The 23,763-nt window shown below is 36.8% G+C and overlaps 1 pseudogene; it reads left to right on the top strand.

Annotated features, from left to right (window-relative positions):
• Nucleotides 1-20,386: 20,386 nt before the first annotated feature.
• Nucleotides 20,387-22,340, top strand: LOC144580015 (putative ATP-dependent RNA helicase DDX43 pseudogene; annotated as a pseudogene).
• Nucleotides 22,341-23,763: the final 1,423 nt, after the last annotated feature.

The raw sequence follows: 23,763 nt of genomic DNA on the forward strand, positions 1-23,763 counted from the left end.
AAATAGGAAACACTGGACTGGATAAATTGTAGTGCCCCTTTTCCCCAGCTCTTGGCTGAACGTTTTGACCATTTTGTAACTGATACATCCAACCTGCTTGGCACAGCAAACTAGAGCAAGTATGGGTAACTGGACTCAAAAGGAATCAACGAAATTTTGTTGGAAGAACTTGAACTACAAAGACCCAGAAAGGTCAGAGGGATGCTGTTGGATACTGGAATGCTATGGGAATACAAAGCAAAAGTGACATATTGTTGCTGCTGTGGCAAACCAGAGCCACATGCAAGGTAAAATTAGGAGGAGGCAGAGAAACCAGAGCGCTTACAGGGTAATTCATTCTGTAGAAATAAGTGCAGCAGACTTAAAGCGAGCAAGGGGCCAGGCGCAGTGGCTCATGGCTGTAATCCCATCACTTTGGGAGGCCAAGGAGGGTGGATCACAAGGTCAAGAGATAGAGATCATACAGGCCAACATGGTGAAATCCTGTCTCTACTAAAAATACAAAAATTAACTGGACATGATGTCATGTGCCTATAATCCCAGCTACTCAGGAGGAGAATTGCTTGAACCCGAGAGGCAGAGGTTGCAGTGAGCCGAGATCATGCCACTGCACTCCAGCCTGGGTGACAGAGTGAGATTCAATAAAAAAAAATTAAAAATTAAAAAAAAACAGAGAGAGAGAGAGAGAGAAAGAGAGAGAGAGAGAGAGAAGAAGAGACCAAGAGACCATGCGGTTTCTGAGAGAAAGAGGAGATGCCCGACACTATTTTTTTTTCATGAAGCCTGACTGCACTGACTGCAATTGAGTTTTGCAAATGTCTCCTTTATTTTTCAATAATCTAATTTTTAACATAAACTGTGCTAGAATGAGGTTTTGCTCGTTGCAACCATTTGATGTCTATCCTATATATTCTCATAAGGAAGAAGATTCCTATTTAACCATACCAGTGGATACAGCGTTCTTCTCTATGTTAAGCTGCATTTTTCTTTATACAACTTATCTGCATCGGTCCTTGGGAACCACAATGAATAATTTAAATTCCTTTACTATATTACCTTCCATTAAAAATCATAGAGCATCTTCTCTTCAAGTCTTTCATCCTCCACACAAAACATCCATAGTTACTGAACCCTTCCTAATATGATTTGATTTTCAGGACTTTCCCCAGTTCGGTCTCACTCATCTCAGTATCTTAAGATTCATCAATCCTTTTAAAATAAGGCACCCAGAATTAAATGCAACACTTCATATATACTTAAACTCAGGGTAGCATAAGGCTATCATCATCCATTGTAACTTTGCAGTAACTAAATCTCTTTTTTAGAAAATTCCTTTATTTGTGATTTTTAAAGCATAAATATGTTTCTAGAAAAAATGCCTTTAAAATAAGTTATTTGGTTTAAGACAGTATCACTTGGTAAAATGAAAATATTCTTGTAAGACACATAATGACACTGTTATTATCAACTACTTATGCTTTATCTTCTGGCCTTTCCAAGGAGCCAGTTAGAAGATGACATCTCCCTATCAAGAAATGAAATTTAAAATATTATACATCTTGAGAGAACAAGATTTCCTGGGAGTCAGACCGCACCCAGTAATGCATGGAAGTAGTGCAGCAGCTAAGCTTCTACATACCTGAAAATATTGGTAGATTGGGTAGGTCTGGAAGAGGGATCAGTATAAGGAAGGACAGTAAATGAGAGCTGAAAAGGTATTTGAAAAACATCAGTTATAGGTAGCTATTCTTTGCTGACAATGAATTTTTCAGGGCTACTTAGAGATAGATTCTTTCTTAAGATTAATCCAGGGAGTGGAAAGCAGAGGGCATGCAATTTCTGTTCTTCTGGTCATGGCTGACTGCTCAGAACCAGAGAGGATAGGATTAATACAGCAAAAATCTTTAAAATGTCAGTGGTTAGCTGTAGAGCTACTGGTCTCTGCAGCCAGGCCCCATGAACTGGGACACTACTCTAAATATATCAGATTAGGTGATAACTTTAATATCTGATCTTGGGAAGGCCTTATAGTGGAGAGTCAATAATTGTTAAATTTCATTTTTTTTAATGTGTGGGAAATTGAGTAGTAAATGTGAGAAGGCTTTTTCCATAGTTATAGATGACTCCAGGAGCAGAGCCAGGTATAGACACCTCTTCTTCAAACATAGTTCAATTTCCAGTCATGCTGAACCCTGCCAATTTCAAACTGATTCTATGTGTTGGCAATCTGTCCACACACACACTAAGTGATCATGCAACACACCTTCTGCAGTGAGGCATTGGCATTGGCGTCTGTCAGAGGTTACCTCTGCCAGCAGAATGGCAGCTCAACTGTGGCTGAAGCTTAAGACACACTTTTCTCACTGTCTCTCTGAGCCAGATTTGCCTCAGGAAAGAAGTGCTTTGTCAAAATAAGGAAAGAATGGAAATAAGATATTTTCTTGCACCTTTTCAGGTCTGTCTTAAAGACACATTCTGGAGCTGTAGGTTTCATTTCACTTTCAAAAGATCACAATGCTTAATCTCAGCAGGGTTATCAGTTCTGTCAGGTATTATAAAGCCTCCAATCAAGTCAGTGGGAACCAGTGTTTCTATTTAATACCCGGAGAAATGGTGGAAGTCAGCGATTGATACCAACACAATGATGGGAAAAAGTGTCCAGAGGTGCTACTCACATAATCTCATTTTACAACATCTTGAAAATTCAATAGAAAGGACTCCACTAACAATACCATTACACACTACTGATTATTGTTCTCAAATGTTCCTAAAGCTCTAAAAGCATAACTTAACAATAAAAATGCTCTATAAATACATCCTAACAATGAATGTAACTGTATTTTTTTCCTTTAAAAACAAAAGCACACAGTATTAGTCACAAGTCATATAATTTTGCTTAAGCAATTTCTTGGCTGAAAGTGCATTATCATTTTTAAAACATTATCTAAATCTAAATCTAAGTATAAATAAATGAGCTATTCCTTGACATTAGAAAGTGTTTCCAAATAATTTAGAAAGGGTGAAGAATATTGTGTCTTGGATTAGCTACTATCTATTTAATATGTGATCTTGTTTTTAGATATATTTTGTTTATCATGAGATTTGTCTCATTTGCAAATGCATTTGGAAAAAATAAGCAGAATTTCCTTGCAAAAAAACACATATAGTTTTAAAATTTCCTGCTATTTGTGTCTATAATTCTTAGTTGTATCTTTATCCATTAAGAGTTTGGAATAGGACATTTTTCAAAGGAGTTAAAATTGTAGGAAGTTACTGCTATATCCTGTCCAAAAAAACAAACAAATAAACAGTGGAGAGCTATACATGCAAAGTATGCATTAGCTGGAGAAAAAGGATTACAAGGTAGTTTAGAAAAACATATTTTGTGCTTCCTGTTTGTACTCACATCACAGAGCATAGCAGTCTACATTAACATGAAAGACTGCCAGTATTATTTTCCCAAGAATATTATAGTGTTGTATTCTGAAGTTGAAAGAACACGTAAGTAATTTTTGACTTAATATCAATACAAAAATATCTAGCAGTGTCAATCTTCTAGTTGATAGTTCTAAATTTTAAATTATTTAAATGCATTTGACAACAGTGAACCATAAAAGTATGAACATTCTTAAAAAGATTTTCAAAACTATTAAAAAAATCCATGTACTTTAAAAAACTTTGTATTTATATTAAAACTCATTTTTAAAGTGTCTTATAGAATTCCTGGAAATTTATTAAAACTTTAAAGTGTTTATGCAAATTAAAATATTAAGAGTGAAAATTTAAAAATAAAGCCTATATGTTTTATTTTTAATAATGTCCTAAAATGTTGTATATTATATATTATTAAATTCTAATATTGATGAAGCTGATGTGTCATTCTTAAAATATATCCAGAATATCTTTTTCATAGCTATATAACCAGGAAAATTTTCTAAGACCTGTTTTCTACTATGAATCTGAAAAACTATCTGCTTTCATTTTATTTAAATTCTTTTAGAAATGATTATTTTAGGCTATATTCTTAGATGGTAATTTTATGTATTCAGTCAGATTTGTTTACAGTTTTTATAAACAACATTTATCAGAGAATGCAAGAATTATCAGAAGAGAAAATTTTAACTCCCTCAAACATAATAAAATGATCAAACGTTTGGAATAGAAACAGACTGTAAAAATGTGTCTTAACTGAGACACATTGCCCTAAGGAATCATGCCTTTGTGTTTGATGATTCTTCCATAAAGCTGAGTTTATTTTTAAAAATTGACCCTTTTAATGTAAGAAAGTTGATGGAGAAAGAATTTCACTTACGAGTTTTTCCACTAGACACTATAAAACTCCATCATAGCACCTTGCATTTTTGGCATCTGCAGTTGAACCCCACAGCTGAGTGTTGCCAGATCTTATTTTGAAAAATGGGGTCGTGTCTCTAGGATGCAAATCATCTGGATGAAAATTCAAGTAAAATAGAAAAACCTGCTTGAACATAGAGGCTCTATTTGAGTTGAGCTGTGAGAAGATCAAAACTTCAGTGAGACATAAAGGAAGTTATGGGGAGAAAAGAGCAAGAAAAAAGAGAGCGAAGAGGAAAAGGCAACAGCAAAAAGAAATGAAAAAGAAAGTTAGGTTTGGTTTGGAAAGGCAGATTGCATCATATGCTTCTTCGTGCTGTTCCACTCACATGATGTTGCCTTCCCCTCAGATACTGAGACATCTTGTATGTAATGTCGACTCTGTGTGATCATGTTGGTTAGAAATATTTCAACAATTGATCAAAATTTTTATTTTTCCTTTGGATAGCGAGTGACATTTTAACACCACTTACTTTGCTGAAAAACTGAGATTGTTACATATTAATAAAGAACAATTTCTAAAACAGATTTGAATATTTAAAAAAAATACTAGAATAAAACTTTGCCTAACTTAAAAATACAAGTGGGAAACTTTCTGGAAAGCTGGATCATCCTTAATGACTCTCAATTAAATAAAAACTGAAGACTTTCTGTTTCTAAATATAATGTTTATGATGTGAAATTATTCTTTATTCTTTTCCATTTTATTTATAGATACTGTATTTACCCGAACTTTCATTTTAAAATGTTTTATATTAGAATTCTAATAAACTATGTACTCACTTTACTGAACAACTCAGTTAATCTGGAAAGTAAAAGTATTTCTAGAGAGCTCAACATAAATGGGTGGTGCATATGGAATTCAATTTTGTATGTGCTTTATCTTTCTAAGGACAATGATTCTAAACCAATGTTGTAACCAGCAGGAGCAGAAGAGTGTCATAAACTAAGGAATTCTAAGTAATTCATCGATGAGCATGGAAATAATGTTTTAAAACTGAAGTCAGAAGCAGCTGCTATGGGAAGGTTTTTTTAAAAAGAGTCACAGACAACAGTCATGTTATTTCAGGTTAGCTCACACCATTGTGTACATTTACAATGCAACATCTGTATGTTTACATTGGTTTGGAGGAAAAAATTAGAAGGTTTAAAACACACAAACACAGCAAATATAAAGAATCTTTCCAGTTCTTACAGACAGCATGTATGTCTCAATAGTAAGAAACACTGTCGCATTGGCAGAATCTACTTTTAAATATAATTCTGTATTTTCAAAAGTAAATCCAAAAGTTGGATCTTAAGCCAAAGAGTCCCCATTCACAAAGTAAGTACAAAAATAAGACAAGCTATTACTTTTCATCTTCCTCCTTTATTTCACAAATGCCCCTCTTCTGACATAGGATTAGGATATCGGTCATTGCAGATGGCTGGCAACAAATACACAACTAGTCATTATCCAGGTAAGTCATTCACAATTCTAAAACTGAACAATGATACAGAAGCAAATTATTTAGTATTCATAATCTCCAGGTTAGAAGTGTGAATGTAGTAATGGAAAAAGGAACGTAATCAAAACTGGATGAGCATAAATACTCAAGTAAAACAGAATATTCTTTAAGATCTCATATGGAAAGGCGATAACTGATCATTACATGAGTGGAGCCACTCATATACAATTTACTTAAATTGCTTTTACTCCCGGCTCCCATGTCATGGCAGGAAGTGTTGTTCTAGCTCCCTGGACTGACTTAAGATGATACTTAAAAATATATTTGCCGTTGAATTTAGATATTAGAAGAATCTAAATTACCCTAACTTTTCAAAGAAAATAAGGAATCACAGTGAAAAAATGCTTTATGAAAATAACGTATTAATATCATAGATTAAATACTACATTCCTGAAAGTTGCTTTTACGTTAGCATTTTAAGTTCATTTGACCATCTTGTTATTCTGCATTGTTTGCAAAGGCAAATAATATGTACAGGGTACAAATGTGTGATATTTTCTTCTTTTTCTTTTTGTCTTTTTATCTCTTTTTTTTTTTTCTATTTCTCAATCCTGAAGGTCCCTTCACAGCATTCTCTTCAGTTTATTGAAAGAGTGTGAGATGAAGGAGAAGCTTTTTTTATGTTTATTATCATGTGGAAAAAAACCCTCACTTCCATTGTCATATGAGTCAGGAAGAGCAAGGAGCTTTCCTCCCCTTTACCAGCTTTCTCTCTAACAGCTGTCTTGTGAGTTTCGTCGTGAGGTCCCTTCCAGGCTCTGAGAGAAAGTGTTCCTACCCTTTAGGGCAGAAGTAAAATGTTGCCATTCTAGATAGAGGGGCAAAGTTCTGCAAATAACCAGCTATGTTTTACTGAAAATCAGAAAATAATTTTGAGTTATTTATATGTCTATTTCAACTTATCTCTGGCTCTATCCGAGGCAAATAAATATAGTCCATAAAAATAAACGTCAATAGTTTCAAAAGTCAGAAATCAATGATGGAATTAGTCCCACTTGCACAGGAGTTAACTTACTTTTGCCTAAATCGAAGCAGAAAAAATATAATCATTTAATTTTGTTTCAGCACATTAAAATAATTAGTTGACAATTGGTGATTATTTGGGCTTGGGCTCGGCTATCTGTAGTGAACATTATTTTGAATTTGGGTTGCAGGTACTATAGACAGAACAGCAGGAGCATAACACAAACAAACAAAATCCCCCAAAACCAAAAACAAGTAAAACCAAGTTTATTCAGTCAAAAGAACCATTTATTGATCAAAAAGAAATCTGGGAGCATTTCAAGGAAACATGAACATATTCTGAAAACAAGTTATGACTGGGCACTTTATTCAGTGAGATCGAATGTTTTTTCAAGTTTAGTTTTCTTTCTTGTAGTGAGAAACAGTATTGTCTTAGTTTCAGAAATAAAGATTAACCTACATCCCACCCTCTCCTCCACCTAATATAAGACATAAGACATTATCCAAGTGTTTTGATTATATTTAATCAAATGTTAGAAACATTCCACTCCAGGTCTGATTGGTCTTGACTGCTGTGTTTCTTTTTACTTGGAAAAATAGCTAAGAAACAGTCATTGTAGTCATTTAAAAAATTATTTCTTTTTCCTAATTGTATTCACAAAGCAGAGAACTTTTCTTCCAGGATGGAATATGTAAATTTTGAAATATGCTTCCATAAATTCTCTCACATGTATACAGTCACTATTTCTCGTCAGTAGCATATGCACAGATACAGCAGTCCACAAATGTGTCTGATTATAGGGCCCATCAATTTCACTCATACCAAATAAAGTAGTTTGACTTTATTATTTACATGATTCTTAAAATATGCAGTCCATTGACCACACAAATAAACATGGGCTTTTGGATCAGTATAAAGCCTAGTGTTTATGAACAGGGTTCTTTGTGTTTTTAACAATATCTGGCACATTTAAGCAAAACTCTTTACTCAAACATAGAGCCTGGATAATCGTGTGCTTCGTGATCTATGCTGGGCAGGGACCCCAACACTGGTCTTCAGGCAGACAGGAATACAGAAATCTGTTATTGCAGTTTGACGTTTACTTTGCATGATTAGGTCAGTTGGTAAATCTCCACTTCACAGTTCTTAGAAGCCCAGATTTCCAGTTATAAAGCAATGTGCTTCTGATTATAGCATTATTGAAATCCAGACATAGTACTTGTATTCTGCTCTAGCAGTTCTACTTCTTGCCTTCTGTGTTAACATGAGCAACATACTGACCCTCTCTCCCACTTCTTTGCCTGCAGTGGATGAGGGGATTAAGCATCCTAGGGCTTGTGGTAAGGAAAGAGAAGACAGTTAAGTATTATCCACATTTCAAGTTACCGTACAATGCTCTAAAGTTGGAAGAAGAAAAAAATAATGACTAGAACTAAAAGTAAAAATGTTTTTCTAGTGTAGAGCTATGGTTCATCTTTTTTGTACTTTAATTGTGACTGTCACCCACAAGTTCAGTGTGGTAGACAATATAATTATCTTTCAGAGGAAGGCCACCAAAGATTTCTGGATGTACCACAAAAGGCCCCAGTTCTACCCAATATTGTCTAATGATTCTGGTTCATGATACCATCTTTGTTCACCTGACTTATATGGTAACTTTCTAATTCATCTTTCTTCTTTAATTCTTCCTCTCCTATAGTTCATTCCTTACATAGAAGCCTGAATTTTCTTTCAAAATTAATGTAAATGAGTTAGCTTCTCTTTCCTGCTGGAATCCTCCAGTGATCTCTCATTATACTCTAATCAGCATCCAAACTCCTGTCTTTGACATCAGAAGCCTAACATGAGTTGGGCTGTATCATTTCCCTGACCTCAATTCTTACTGGTCTTCCTCTTTTGCACTATATTCCATGCACAATGGTGTGGTCCTGTCTTGAACCCCTCAGGCTGGCTATTCCCTCTCCCTGAAAGACTATTTTCCTGCCTCATTACACTACTAACTTCTCATTCCTCCTTGGAGTTCTGCCTGGTCTATCGTGTCACTTCCTCAGAGAACTCTTCCTGGTCATCTAATTTAAAGAAACCCCTGAGGGATTATCTACCTTATTTTATTTCCTTTAGGACACTCATTAGTCCCTAATATTATCTAGTGGCTTTACATGTACAATTTTTTTTTGTCTTTCTGTACAAGAACGTGTGCTCCCTGAGGAAAATATCTTATTCATAGTGGGCCATTGCCTGGCCTGGCACAGTCACCCAATGGGTGAAGAAAACGGCAAATTATGGTGTTTATCTAAAGGTTCCAGAGTCTCAGTCTGCTACAACCAACCAGGGTCCATGAATTTTCATTCACTTGTTTCCACAATTTCTTTAATTCGTATGAGAGCCCTACATTCATTTAGTGTCTGTTAGTACATAGAAAGATAACCCAATACCTTCTAGATGCTTGGTCAATATTAATAGAATTGGAATCTTAATATTTTATTTTCAGCAAGTTAAGCAACCTTAGAGTTGCTGTATACTTTTTTAACTCTACTAAAAAGGCCAGGTTTGTAAACATAGAAAGACAAACAGTGATAACACTCCCTGTGTTTTTAATGTCAGCAAGATACTTTTCTATGATTCCTGAAATATGAAGGCTAAGCAAGCGGAAAGTTAAAAATAACACTTGGAGTTTTTAACGGAGCATATCTCAAAGAGTTTTTACATACCACTGCACTGTATCTGTTCACACAGAATTTAAGGAAGTGTTCTTACATTCCCTTTTCCAGACAGAATCAACATCAAGTGACTCATCCAAAGTAAAGGAAGCACCCTGTGTTTCTTATCCTCCACCCCATCCACAGCCCTTCCCTCCTCATCTCCTGCATCTTTACTGTCCTATTTACTGTTTGAATGTATTTGCTCCTTTTGGTTTCCTTTAGATGTTCTTAAAAATGGAACTGATGGTCTTATCAACATATTGTTTAAAAGCACACACAGACAAAAGACATGGGAGTGAAAAAAGGGTGCTGTTCGGGGCATAGAAAAGAAAGGGAATAGGGAGAGATTGTGGTAAAAATCAGGAGATCCTCAGAAATTCAAGGAATCTTTTTACTGAAGAAGGCAAAGGCCAGTGCTAGATGAATAACTCCTTTTTAATGTTAGCCAGAAGGAAGATTGTGAATGACTAGTACATTCACTCATCATTATGGCAGTGCTCCCCCATCGTATAACCAGAACCCCCATGTCCTAATTTTTAAGCCATCCTGTGAACCACACAGTGGAGGTCACTTAAATGCTCCAGCTATCATGTACAATTTCATTGGCTGCTAAAGACTGCATTTTCAGATGTGATGGATAAAACAGAGACATTTACTTCCTTTTGCACTCTCATGTCTCCATGACATCATTTTTTATTTTTCTGTGAAGGATAAAATACACTCTTAATGGTGATGGGGTTGTGGCCAACTAATAAGAGTAGCAAGGATGCTGTCTTGATTCCACAAATGAGGAACCCTTAAGGACAGACACCTAAAGAGATTCAGGCCATTGGTGGTGGGAGGGGCGCTGAGCTGGCTCACTGGACTGTGTTGCCTGCACCCACTGCCACAGCCTAACTCTAAATTTCCACAAGTAGAAACAGGGAGAAAATTACCAAACACTGAAATGTGATTTCTCAAAGATATCTTGTAGACATTTTGTTTTTCCCCATATGGAAGGGTTAAGTGATAGGAGGAAAATGGGCCTCAAATGTTTGAGAAATTGCATACAGAAACAAGTGTCAATAATTAGGGAAAGAGCTTCTTCTGTTTTTTGTTTTTTGTTTTTTTTTTTTTTTTTGATGGAAGGCTATGGGGGCTGTATATATTGGTGCTTGGAATACCTTCCCAGTTCCAGCTACATTATTCGTGAGCAAAGTACGGAGACTCACTCTGAGATCTTAAAATGGAAATGACATCTGTATATCCTGCACTGTTATTTTGAGATCTAATCTAGTGCTAGGTTTGTAAGAAATATTTGGTAGTTGATAAATGTAGAAATTATAGAAGTAATTCAAACATGGTTAAAAATAAATACTTGCTAGTTGTTTATCCTAAGAAACAGTATTCCTTTCCAATCTGTAGTAACTGGAACTTTCTTCTGTAATTAATTTTATTATTATATCCTCAACTATACAGAAGGCATATTAAGTAAAGACTCTTCTGAAAGATATTTCATTATATTAATTATAGATTAAATATGTGTCTTAGTAAGAATAGGGTCATTTAGAACATCTAGAAAAAGTGAAATAGGTTGAATATCAGGTCACTGACCTGTTCATGGGTAATAGCGATGAGGGGGCCATTCTTTTTTCCTAAAAATAAAAGCTATTTACATTTTTTTTTGAGATAGAGTTTTGCTCTTGTTACCGAGGCTGGAGCTATTTACATTTTAAGTTATGAAAATCCATTTCAGTTGATTAAAAAAATACTAATTATATTACCTGCATATAGACAAAAATCTCCATATACTGTGGTAGCTTGTTATATATTTTTCTTTCATATTACAAAAGTATAGATGTATTAAATTATATTTTATTAAGCCATGTTTTCATTGCAACTCACTACATGAGGATTAAATTTTAAAAACCTCACAAATACACCAAACCAACTCTTAAGATTATCGGAGGATTTTCTTCTTCTAACATAGAAGTAGCTTTTTGTGATTTTACTAATTTAAAAAGTAACACATGTTAATTGTTAAGCAAAATAAACCAAAGCAAAAAATAAAACAAAAAAACATATTCAGAATCTGAAAGAAATTCTAAAAAGAACAAAAAGAAAATAATCTGTAAGATGATTACCCAGACAGAATTGCTGTTTTGATATATATGATCAAAACATTTTTCTATGCTGTCATTCGCAATTTTTTCCTAAGTGGAATTATGCTATATATAATGTTTTCAACCTTATTTAAAGTTCCATGGCTTTCAATGCCAATAAGTATATATTTATAGAATTTTAGTGGTTTTCCTAATACCTCATTTGTGTGGCTATACTTTAATTAATTTAACCAATTATTATTCTTTGACATAATTTCAGTTTTATCTTTCCCAATTTTTTTTTTTACTTTAAAATCTGTACTTTTATTAGTCTGACTGTCACCACAGGATAATTTTCTAGCAGTGAAGTTGTTAGATTAAAAATGTTGAAATTCACGTGAACAATTTTTATATGTATATGGAGCATATAATTATACGCGTGTGAATCGCCTGTTCATAGCTTTTGCTTATTTTTCTACTCTTTGTTTGTTTGTTTTCCAGACTGACTTCTAATAGTATTTTACATATTAAGGCTATTGCTGGTCATTTTGAAAATTTATGATTTAAAATTAATGCCATCCAGGATTCCAAGTAAAAAATGGCCACATTTGTATAAGCAAAAAAGGGCAGGGGCATATAAAGAAATAGATATGGGCTTTTAAGAAAGATTCAGGATATCCCTCTACATATCACTTAAAATAGTAGCTAAAAGGATAGAATTTAACATTTAAAAAAATGTCCTACTGTTAACATTGTAAAAGACTGGCCATACTTTAGAAAGAGATGCTAGAATCTTCTGTGGGACTTAGTAAGTGGGACACATACCTTTCGGCTTGCATAATCCACGGGGATGTGCGGGGTGACCTCTCAGGATGTCTCTCTGCCCAGAGCAATTATTGTTTTCCATTTTCACGCATGAACTTGAGGTTCCTGTAAGCTCTAATTCAAGGTTCTTTTCAATTAATCTACTGATGCTATCTATATTGTCCTTCTTAAATTCCTTTAAAAAAAGATTCTGAACTGTGTTGTCAAGTTTAAGAACAAATATAAGTAGGTTTTTTATTCAATTATTCCTAATAGCAGTAAGTATACCACATAAGTGTGACTATGAGTCATCTTCCCAAGCTTTAATTTCTTACTGCTCTCTTGTGGCCATTCAAATAAACTGTCCAGATGCCTTTTTTCCTTCTTTTTTTCAGATCCTATAATAATAATAGAAAAAAATTTTCCAAGCACAGTCATTCAATTTTGTTTGTGTTGAAAATTTAGAATTTTTGACATTTGACCATTAAGGCCATAAAACAATTAATTTTTTATTAAACACTGGGACACAGTTGCAAAATAAGAAAGGCCTATAAGCATTTTTTTTTTTAGTAAAACCAACCACATTGTTATTCATCTGTGAAATCATCAAGAGGCTAAAGTTTGAAATATTTCTGGCCATTCTGAAGGTAAAAGAATGCAATTCCCAGCTTGTTCTCTTACTGTGGTTTTGAGACTCTCAGTAGGGGCTGGGCGTGGTGGCTTATGCCTGTAATCTTAGCACTGTGAGAAGCTGAGGTGGGCAGATTACCTGAGGTCAGGAGTTTGAGACCAGCCTGGCCAGCATGGTGAAACCCCGTCTCTACTAAAAATACAAAAATTAGCTGGGTGTGGTGATGCATGCCTGTAATCCCAGCTTTCCAGGAGCCTGAGGCAGGAGAATCGCTGGAACCCTGGAGGGGGAGGCTGCAGTGATTCAAGATTTTGCCACTGCACAGAGCAACACTCTAAAAAAAAAGAAAGAAAAAAATAAAGAAAGAAAGAAAAGATAAAAAGAGTATCAGTAGGGTCTAAGTTTAGTCATCATAGCTTAAGACAGTCTCTTTAGGGAAGAAAAGAATTCAAATGATGGCTATACATGAAAGGACAAATAAGATACAGCTAAAAATTCATTCTATTGCATTTTGGCATAATACTGCCTGCACATAAAGAAGACCCAGAAACTGCAGTCTCGGCAATGTCAAGAAGACAGGGTGAATTCAATGCTTTATTCTTCCATCCCTGAGTATCAGTCATACAAATTGTGTTGTTCTCTAACATCTCTAATTTATTTGACCTCAATTCCTGTGACTACAGGTATTAAAACATAGCAGCTTTTAAGCACAGTTAGTATAGCTACCCTGCCATAATTAGCATGTGTGTATTTGTATAGTTAGCTCTCCTGTAAGATGAGGTCCATGCTGGGCATTATGCTATAGATATAGAGCTCAACTCAGAGTGTCCAGGATTAAGTTCCTTCAACTAATGTATACTGGAGCAGCATTTATATACCAGGTCCTATTATACTATAGTAATCACCTTACCCCAGAGACATAGCCTCATAGAGTTTGTCATCTATGGTATGAGACAGACAGAATCAAAGGACATGAAGGAATGTGAAACTACAACAGTGGAAAGTGCTACAAAGAAGAATATCAGATTATCTGGTCAGGAAAACCAGATGAGGCTTTCCTGAAGTTGTGATGATATAGCCAAGATGTCAGGATGGGTAGAAACTAATGAGGCAAAGAGGAGGGAAAGAGAAGGACCGGCATATGCAAAGGCCTTGCACTGAGAGGGAGCAAGAAACTTTTAGTGAAAGGAAGCTATGGTCAATGACTCCGCAGTAAGAAAGCAAGAGGAAGTGTGGGATGATATATGTGTGTTTTGTGAGCTCACTCAAGCAGCTAGTTCGTCTGTATTATATTAGTATAAAAAAGTTATCAAAATGCTGTAAGTAAGTGATGATAGGCTCTCCTCCTGTTTGTAAAGATTCTTCTGATTGATGTGTGGGAAGTGGATAGATGGGAGTCAGAGTGATGAGAAGAGAGCCCTTTGAAAGGGGTTGCAACAGGCCAAGTGAAAGACAATGGTAGCACTGACTGGGTGTGAAGAATATGTGAATAAAAAGATATGGGAAGTCTAAACTTCAGGACTTAGTGATGCATTAGGTATTGGGGGCAGTGTGAAAGAAGTAGTGGAGATAGTTCCTGGATTTATAGCTTAATAACACATTGAATGCTGGTTATATGTACTAAGAGGGGAATACCAGAGGTAACCGGCTTAGGGAGAAAGGGTGAGTTTAAGTTGTATGTGAAACACTCAAGTGGAGATGCCAAGAAGAAGGCAGTTTGATATGTCAATCAAGAACTCAGAAGTAGACGGTCACGGAAATACATTTGAGCAAACTTAGTATTTTTTTTCTTTCCAACTTTTTAGATAAAGGGGGTACATGGCAGGTTTGCAATATGGGTAAACTGTGGTGTCGTGGGGGTTGGTATAGAGATTATTTTGCCAAGCAGGTAAGGAGTATAGTACCCAATAGGCAATTTTTTGATCTTCTTCCTCCTCCCACCCTCCACTCTCAAGTAGGCCCCAGTGTCTATTGTTTCCTTCTTTGTGTCCATATGTACTCAATGTTTAGAGCCCACTTATAAGTGAGAACATGTGATATTTGGTTTTCTATTCTTGTGTTAATTTGCTTAGGATAAGACCTCTAGCTCCATCCATGTTGCTGCAAAGAACATGATCTCATCCTTTTTTATGGCTGTGTAGTATTTCATTGTGAATATGTACCACACTTTCTTTATCTAGTCCACTGCTGATCGGCATTTAAGTTGATTCTATGTCCTTGCTTGTAGATAGTGCTTCAATTAACATATGTGTGCATTTGTCTTTATAGCAGAACCGTTTATATTCCTTTGGGTATATACTCAGGGATGGGATTGTTGAGTTGAATTGTAGTTCTGTTTTAAGCTCTTTGAGAAACCTCCAAATTGCTTTTCACAGTGGTCGAACCAGTTCACATTCCCATTAGCAGTGTATAAGCGTTCTCTTTTCTCTACAACCTCACCAGCATCTCTTATTTTTTTGACTTTCAATAATAGCTATTCTGACTGGTATGAGACAGTATCTTATTTTGGTTTTGGTTTGCATTTCTCTAATGATCTGTGATGATGAGCATTTTTTCATATGTCTACAGGCCACATTTATGTTTTCTTTTTAGAAGTGACTGTTCATGTCCATTTCCCTACTTTTTATTAAAGTCGTTCATTTTTTGCTTGTTAATTTAAGTTACTTACAGATTCTGGACATTAGGCCTTTGTAGGATAAATAGTTTGCAAATATTTTCTCTCATTTTGTAGGCTGTCTGTTTACTCTGTTGACCATGTTTTTATTTGTTGTTTGTTTTCGGTGCAGAAGATTTTTAGAGTGGTTTGATCTCATTGTCAGTTTTCAGTTTTATTGCAATTGCTTTTGGTGGCTTTATCATGAAATCATTGCCAGGGCCTATGTCCAGAATAGTACCCTAGGTTTTCTTCTAGTATTTTTATAGTTCGGAGCCTCACATTTAAGTCTTTAATCCATCTTGAGTTGATTTTTGTATATGGTGAAACGAAGGGGTCCTGTTTCAAACTTCTGCATATGACTAGCCAGTTATCCTAGAGATCAGTAGAAGACTGGGATGAAAGAAGAAAAAAAAATTATTAACATGCAAGCAGTTTAGGCAATAATATAACACAACTACTATCTATAGCATCTAATGTTTCAGACATTTTCTCAGGGCTTTGCATATATTAACTCATTGAATCCTCCCACTGATACTATGATGTAGAATTATTATTATCCACATTCTATGCATGAAGAAAGTGAAGGACAGAAAAGCGAGTGCCTTTCTTGAGAATCACACAACCAGTAAATAGAGGAGTTACATTTCAAACCAAGGCAGTTTGAATCCAGAGTCCCATGTTTTGTTTACCACTATGCTGTTCTGCCTCTTGAGATAAAAGAAAAAATATTTTTACTTTATGGACATTAAGGTCAATCATGACCTTACCAGAAATTGTTTGAGTGAAAAGACAAAGCCAACAGCCACACTGGCGTGAACTGGAGAGCCTAGAATATGAGAAAATGGACATCGCGTTTAGATACAGCTGTACAAACAGCTGTCAAAAAGCATGGCTCTTAGAAATATAGCTTGGATCAGGCCCAAGACAGAGCTGTGCCAGGAGAACTTCTCTGAAGTCAGGGCAACTGTGAAGACTCCAAAGACTCAGGCCATCACTCAGTGGCTATGAGGGAGGGATTCTGAAATGCACCAGCCGCTTAGTTATGTTTTACAATAAACAAAAGCACTGTATGCCTTCTGATATTACATTTTTAAGGAAGGCTGGATGCGGTGGCTCATGCCTGCAATCCCAACAGTTTGGGAGGCAGAGATGGGCAGGTCACCTAAGGTCAAAAGTTTGAGACCAGCCTGGCTAACATGGTGAAACTCAGTTTCTAATAAAAAGCGAAAAATTAGCTGGGCATGGTGGCATGTGCCTGTACTCCCAGCTACTTGGGAGGCTGAGGCAGGAGAATAGCTCGAACCCAGGAGACAGAGGTTGCAGTGAGCCGAGATTGCACCATCGCACTCCAGCTTGGGTAACGAAAGCAAAACTCTGTCTCAGAGAAAAAAAAAATTAAGGTCAAAAACTATATTACTCATCTCATTAGCACGTCTATTCCCAAACTCATGCATTTATTACAGTGCTTTATCTATATAGAGAGCAATGTGGTGCTAGAGAAAGCTACTCTTTACTGTTCATAACTTTGGACAAATCCCAACCTCCTGGTTCTTCAGCTATGAAAGATAAAAAGTGTTCCCCTCTCAGTGTTGTTTGTAGGATTAAGAATAAAAATACTTTATTAACTAGGCAAGTCTATGCAAATGATAGTTATGAATATAGTAAACTGTTATTGAAAGGACAAAGGAAGGGGTGAGGGAGGGACATATCCTGGTGTTTGAGAGTTTCACCAGACTGGAAGAAACGTAAGTGCATTAAAATTGTGGGCACATAGTTGGTGCTCAATAACTACTTGTTGGGAAATTAATTGTTTTTTCCACTGAGGAAGGACTAGAAGCAACAGCATGCAACCACTGGGGTCAGGCAAGAATGATCCTGACCTTTGCCTGATCACTATTCGCTGCAGCACATTGGCCAACAAAGGGGGCGGGTCATGTCAGCAGTAGTGATAGAACAGGCACTTAACATAAATATTTGCTGATTGATTGATTGAACTGGACATATCATCAACATTGCAGCACAAGATTTTTCGACAAGGGATCTGAGGTTTTAGAGGAATAAGCCTGCCAGTGCTATGGTAGGCAGACATTTCCTGAACAGTCACATTGCAACGCCTCCGATGAATTGCCCACCAGTGCCAATTAAATGCAGTTGTAGTTAAACCTTCAGGGTGGTAGAAAATGATCTTTAGGACAGCTTAGGATTCACGAGGGAGTAACCAGTCTACAGTGTTACAGTTTCACACATAATTTGAGAAGGAGGTGGAGGAAGATGAAAGGCAGCTGATCGATGTCTGTGTGGACTAGAGATTCTTCATTCAGAGCAAGTCTAAGAATGTTGAAATCTTTAGAAACAAATAGAGCTTGTAGCTCTTTCAGACATTACACCATGTCCTCTGAAATTTTCCTTCAAATGCACGTAACTCATTAGCGTACCTTTAAAAAGCACTGACTTCTCAAACGAATGAAACAAACAAGAGCAACAAGAACAATAACAGACACAGCAAATAAACCAAAGAGAAAAATAACACAATTAAGAAAAAACACCTGTCTGCGTTTGGGTCTGCAGGACCTGGCTGTATTAGTGTGAAGTATGAAAAGCTACTAAGAACTGCCTATGTCACAACTCTAGAGGAGTCATCATTCCACATACCTTTGAACTCTAGAATATCACCAGGTGTCTGTAACCACCTTCCAGACACCTCCAAGTAGAAAACTAGGAGGTTCCCTGATAGGATCAGGCACTCTATTAGGTTAGGGTCAAATGTGGGACTTCTATAAAGTTGTTGATAGAGGGAGCCAAAAATAGGGTTATATACTTTTGTTTTTTTCTTTTGGAGACACACATGCTGTGTTGGTAGGGACCCTTGGTATACTTTCTTTTTCAGTCCTAGGGTTTCACTCTGTGCAAATTCCACTCTGTGATGAGACTTTCTTTTTTCACTTTGTGATGAGACTTTCTTTCTTTAATTAATTAAAGCCTGGAGGCCCGAAATTAAAAGCTGGCTGCCGCAACATAGTTTTAGGTACAAGTTGAATGCGGGGCTAAATGTTATGTTTGAAATGTAATAATGTGATTAGTTTTAGCCAATACAATTAAAAATGACTTGTATGTTACTGAGGCATGGGCAGTCAAGCCCCTAAATTCTCTTGCAAAAAATCCATGACTGCACCCAGTTTAGCTTCATGAAGAGAGCGTTCCATTACCCTCTTTGCAGGTAATGGAAATTCACCTAGAACTTACATCTGCTGAAACCCACTGGTGGAATTGCTGCTTCTCCCTGACTGGAGGAGTTAAATGTGGTTTCTTGTGACACAGGCTTTCTGAAAGGGTGATTCCATCCCCTCACTCTAGCAGTGCCACCCTGCATTGCTCAGCCCTGAGACATTCCCTTAGTAAGTCTCCTGTTTTCCCCCATCTAGAAATGAAGTGTTGAAGTTTGCTTTTGTCTAATTCATACCTCATGATTCCATATTCTCTGTATAAAGGTGAACTTATTTACTCATTTCGAGTTTCAAAGCCAGATAATCAGGTAATTTATGAAGTACACATGCCATTGTCATTGCCAGCTCTGTCATAGATGAAATCATTTTTTTCCTTCTCAAGAAAACATACAGAATGGAAAATGGTAATAATGATGCTATTCTAAAGATGACATTGAATCTGTTCTAATTAAAAGAAGCCTAGTAGGCATTGGTACTTTGTCACCAGTAATCAACAGGAACAAACTTTGTAATTGATTATCCCTGTGGCTGAGTAGTATTTCCTAATGTGAGGATCTGAGAGGTTTGACTCAGAAAGAAGAGTCAGAACCACTGATGGGCTTACGATCCTATGCTTACTGACTCCTCCTAACTTTCGTGGAGGAGGCCTTAAGAAATCAGACTGTGGGACTTGGGCAAAAGCTCTATACATGTGGGATGCACAGTAAGACTTCAGGCAAGGATGGGAGATCAGAAGTCTAGCAGACTCTCGCTTTCCACGTCTGTCCTGACATCACTCATTTTAGTTCATTGCTCTCAAAGTGTTATTGAGCATATATATCTTTTTTTTTTCTTTTTTTGGGATGGAGTCTCACTCTGTCACCCAGGCTGGAGTGCAGTGGCATGATCTTTGCTCACTGCAACCTCTGCCTCCCGGGTTTAAGCAAGTCTCTGCCTCAGCCTCGTGAGTAGTTGGGATTACAGGTGCGTGCCACTATGCCAGGATAATTTTTTGTATTTTCAGTAGAGACAGGGTTTCATCATCTTGGCCAGGCTGGTCTTGAACTCCTAACCCCGTGATCCACCCACCTCAACCTCCCAATGTGTTGGAATTACAGGCATGAGCTCCTGGCTATTGAGTATATTTCTATGTAAAAATGTGCTTTAGTGAAGAAAGTAATCTGTTCATCCTAATTAAACTTGTATTAAGAACTTAATTATGAGAAAATGCTCTTTTGGTATGTTTATTCAAAGCACATTTCAAAGTGCTCAGATATCCAAATATTAAATTAATATTTAGTGGATATTTATTGAGTATCTAGTACATTCTCAATTCTATCTGCAGATATATCAGAGAACAAAATAGTCTCAGCCATCACAGAGTTTACTTTCTTCATAGGGAAATAAATAATAAAAAGCAGACTTTAGTCTTACGACCACACAGTCAAGCTGAGCAGGGCCGGACGACAACGGCGTTGGATGAGACCATTCTTGGAACCATGTCCCAACACGGAGAAGCCCCCAAGGCCTCTACATGGGTCGTTGCTGGCCGACGAAGTTCGATGGCGTCCCGGGCGCCAGAAAGGAGGTTGGCGGAGGAGTTGAATCGAGGAGGTTCGGAGGGATATAGGGTCGTCAGAGGTGGCTGCTGGAGAGGTGCCTCTAGGCCCCCGGGCCGCTGGTCACAGGGAACCGCCGCTATGTTTTGCTTTGAAGAACCACTTTGTCGGCGTGGTGATCGGTCGTGGTGGGTCGAAAATAAAGCATATACAAAATACAACAAACACCATAATCCAAATAATACAAGAAAGACCAGAATCATTTGTCAAAATATATGGCAGCAGAGCAATGCAAGGAAAAGCAAAAGCAGTGATAGATAATTTTGTGAAAAAGCTAGAAGAAAATTCAGAATGCAGAGTTGTTGATTTACCACCAATTAAGAAAAACTTTTATAAAGAGTCGGCTGCCACAAGTGTGATGTCCAAAGTACAAGCAGATAGTTGGAGGAAAGAAAATTTTAATATAACATGGAATGACTTGAAGGATGGGGAGAAACGACCTATCCCCAATCCAACCTGTACATTTGATGACGCGTTTCATTACTATCCTGAGGTTATGGAAAACATTAAAAAATCAGGTTTTAAAAAGCCAACACCTATTCAGGCACAAGCATGGCCCATTGTGTTGCAAGGAATAGATCTTATAGGAGTAGCCAAAACTGGAACAGGGAAGACATTGTGTTATTTAATGCCTGGATTTATTCATTTGGACCTTCAACCAACCTTTAAAGGTCAAAGGAATAGACCCGGCATGTTAGTTCTAACTCCCACTAGGGAGTTAGCACTTCAAGTTGAAGGAGAATGTTGCAAATATTCATATAAAGGGCTTCGGAGTGTTTGTGTATATGGTGGTGGAAACAGAGATGAACAAATAGAAGAACTTAGAAAAGGTGTAGATATCATAATTGCAACTCCCGGAAGATTGAATGATTTTCAGATGAATAACTTCGTCAATCTGAAGAATATAACCTACTTGGTTTTAGATTAAGCTGACAGGATGTTAGACATGGGATTTGAGCCCCAGATAATGAAGATTTTGTTAGATGTGCGCCCAGACAGGCAGACAGTTATGACCAGTGCTACATGGCCACGTTCTGTTCATCGCCTTGCACATTCTTATTTGAAAGAGCCAATGCTTGTCTATGTTGGTACATTGGATCTTGTTGCTGTAAGTTCAGTGAAACAAAATATAATTATAACCACCGAGGAAGAGAAATGGATTCACATACAAACTTTTCTACAGAGTTTGTCAACCACAGACAAAGTCATAGTCTTTGTTTCTCGAAAAGCTGTCGTGGATCACTTATCAAGTGAGCTAATACTTGGAAATATGTCAATAGAGTCTCTGCATGGAGATAGAGAACAGAGAGATCGGGAAAAAGCATTAGAGAACTTTAAAACAGGCAAAGTGAGAATACTAATTGCAACTGATCTAGACTCTAGAGGGCTTGATGTCCACGATATTACACATGTCTACAATTTTGACTTTCCACGGAACATTGAAGAATATGTACACAGAATAGGGCGCACGGGAAGAGCAGGGAGGACTGGTGTTTCCATTACAACTATGACTAGAAATGATTGGAGGTTTGCCCCTGAATTGGTTAATATTCTGCAAAGAGCAAATCAGATTATTCCTGACGACCTTTTATCAATGGCTGAGAGGTTCAAGCACGTCAACAGAAAAGAGAAATGGAAAGAAAAATGGAAAAACCTCAAGGAAGGCCCAAGAAGTTTCATTAATGTCTTCTGTACTAGTGTGGTAGAGAATTCAAGATTTTTTAGAAATCTAAGAAGATAGAAATATTGGACATGCTGGCAATATTAACAGACTGGAGTGATTTGAGTGATTCTTAAAATAATAGTGTTTGAAAATGTAGAATTATGTGTTTTATACTTTAATAAAAGTAGAAGTACTAAACTCGAAAAAAAAAATAATAATAAAAAGCAATTATAATGAAATGTTATAATTGTCAATAGAGGGTAAGTACTAGATGCTAAGAAAACAAGCAGCAAAAGGCACCTAATTCCATCTGCAGGAGAGGGTCCCATGATCACCTGGAAGACACAATAACTAAGCTAATGACTGAGGAATGGCTAGGAATTAGTCAGGCAAAAGGACCAAAAGGAATGCCATGAGCAAAGGACTTAAGGGAGAGATAGTTTCAAAGAGCCAGAAGAAACTCTCCATGTCTGAAGTCAAAAATTCAGTGAGGGGGTGGCAAGATGAAGCAAAAATCAGCATATGTAAAACTTCTAAGCCACATTAAGTATTTGGACTTTATCCTAAGACCAATGGGAAGCCATTGAAAAGTTACATATGTGGGAGTGTGGTAAAATTAGATTTGTATTTTAGAAAGACCACAGGCTGCACTGTGGAGAATACAGGTACCCCTTGCTATGCACATGATTAGATAGTAAGAATTCACAGTTTTTCAATTTAGGACTGAGGAGACTTGGATAAACTTTTATACGAGATCACTCATTTCCAACCTCTTGCTTCTCACAATACCAAACAAATGTAGTTAATATAATGTCCTTCCCTCTCTAAACTCTTACTGTTGAAAATGAGAAACCAAATATATTCAGAGAATGAAGAATTTTCTAAGTTTGGGTGAGTAACAATGGAGGCTGGAGGAATAATAGTTAATAGTAAAGGAAGTAAGTCGCAATGACCTAAATATTTGAGAGAGATGTAGAATAGAGCCTCAATAGACCATTATAATAGATTTAATTCTGGTAGGGTGGGGGGGAAACAAGAGTAATGGAGGCAAGGAAGTGAAGGATGTGGCACAATTATCTGTTATGGGGAACTCTGTGATCTTTCTACTGCTTTCTTAAGAAATAAGGAGACAGGAGCCCTGGTTCAGTGGCTCACACCTGTAATCCCAGCAATTTGGAGGCTGACTTGGGCAGATCACCTAAGGTCAGGAGTTCAAGACCAACCTGGCCAACTTTGAAAAATTCTATCTCAGCCTATATATATACATGGTACACACCTGCAATCCCAGCTATTTGGGAGGCTGAGGCAGAAGAATCGCTTGAACCTGGAATGCAGAGGTTGCAGTGAGCTGAGATTATGCCACTGTACTCCAGCCTGAGTGATAAAATAAGATTCCATGTAAAAAAAAAGTAAGGAAACAGGAATTGTTTTTGATGAAAAATGTAGTATGGGGATCATAGGATGAGGAATATTATAGATTCCTTTTTGGACATACTGAGTTTAAGATCTAAGTGGGAAATTGAAGTGCAACTGTCCAGGAAGCAGCTAGATGTTTGAGTCTGAAGCTAAGGAATGAGGT

This window comes from Callithrix jacchus, chromosome 17 (genome assembly GCF_049354715.1).
Source record: "Callithrix jacchus isolate 240 chromosome 17, calJac240_pri, whole genome shotgun sequence".
In the NCBI taxonomy this organism is placed as follows: Eukaryota; Metazoa; Chordata; class Mammalia; order Primates; family Cebidae; genus Callithrix; species Callithrix jacchus.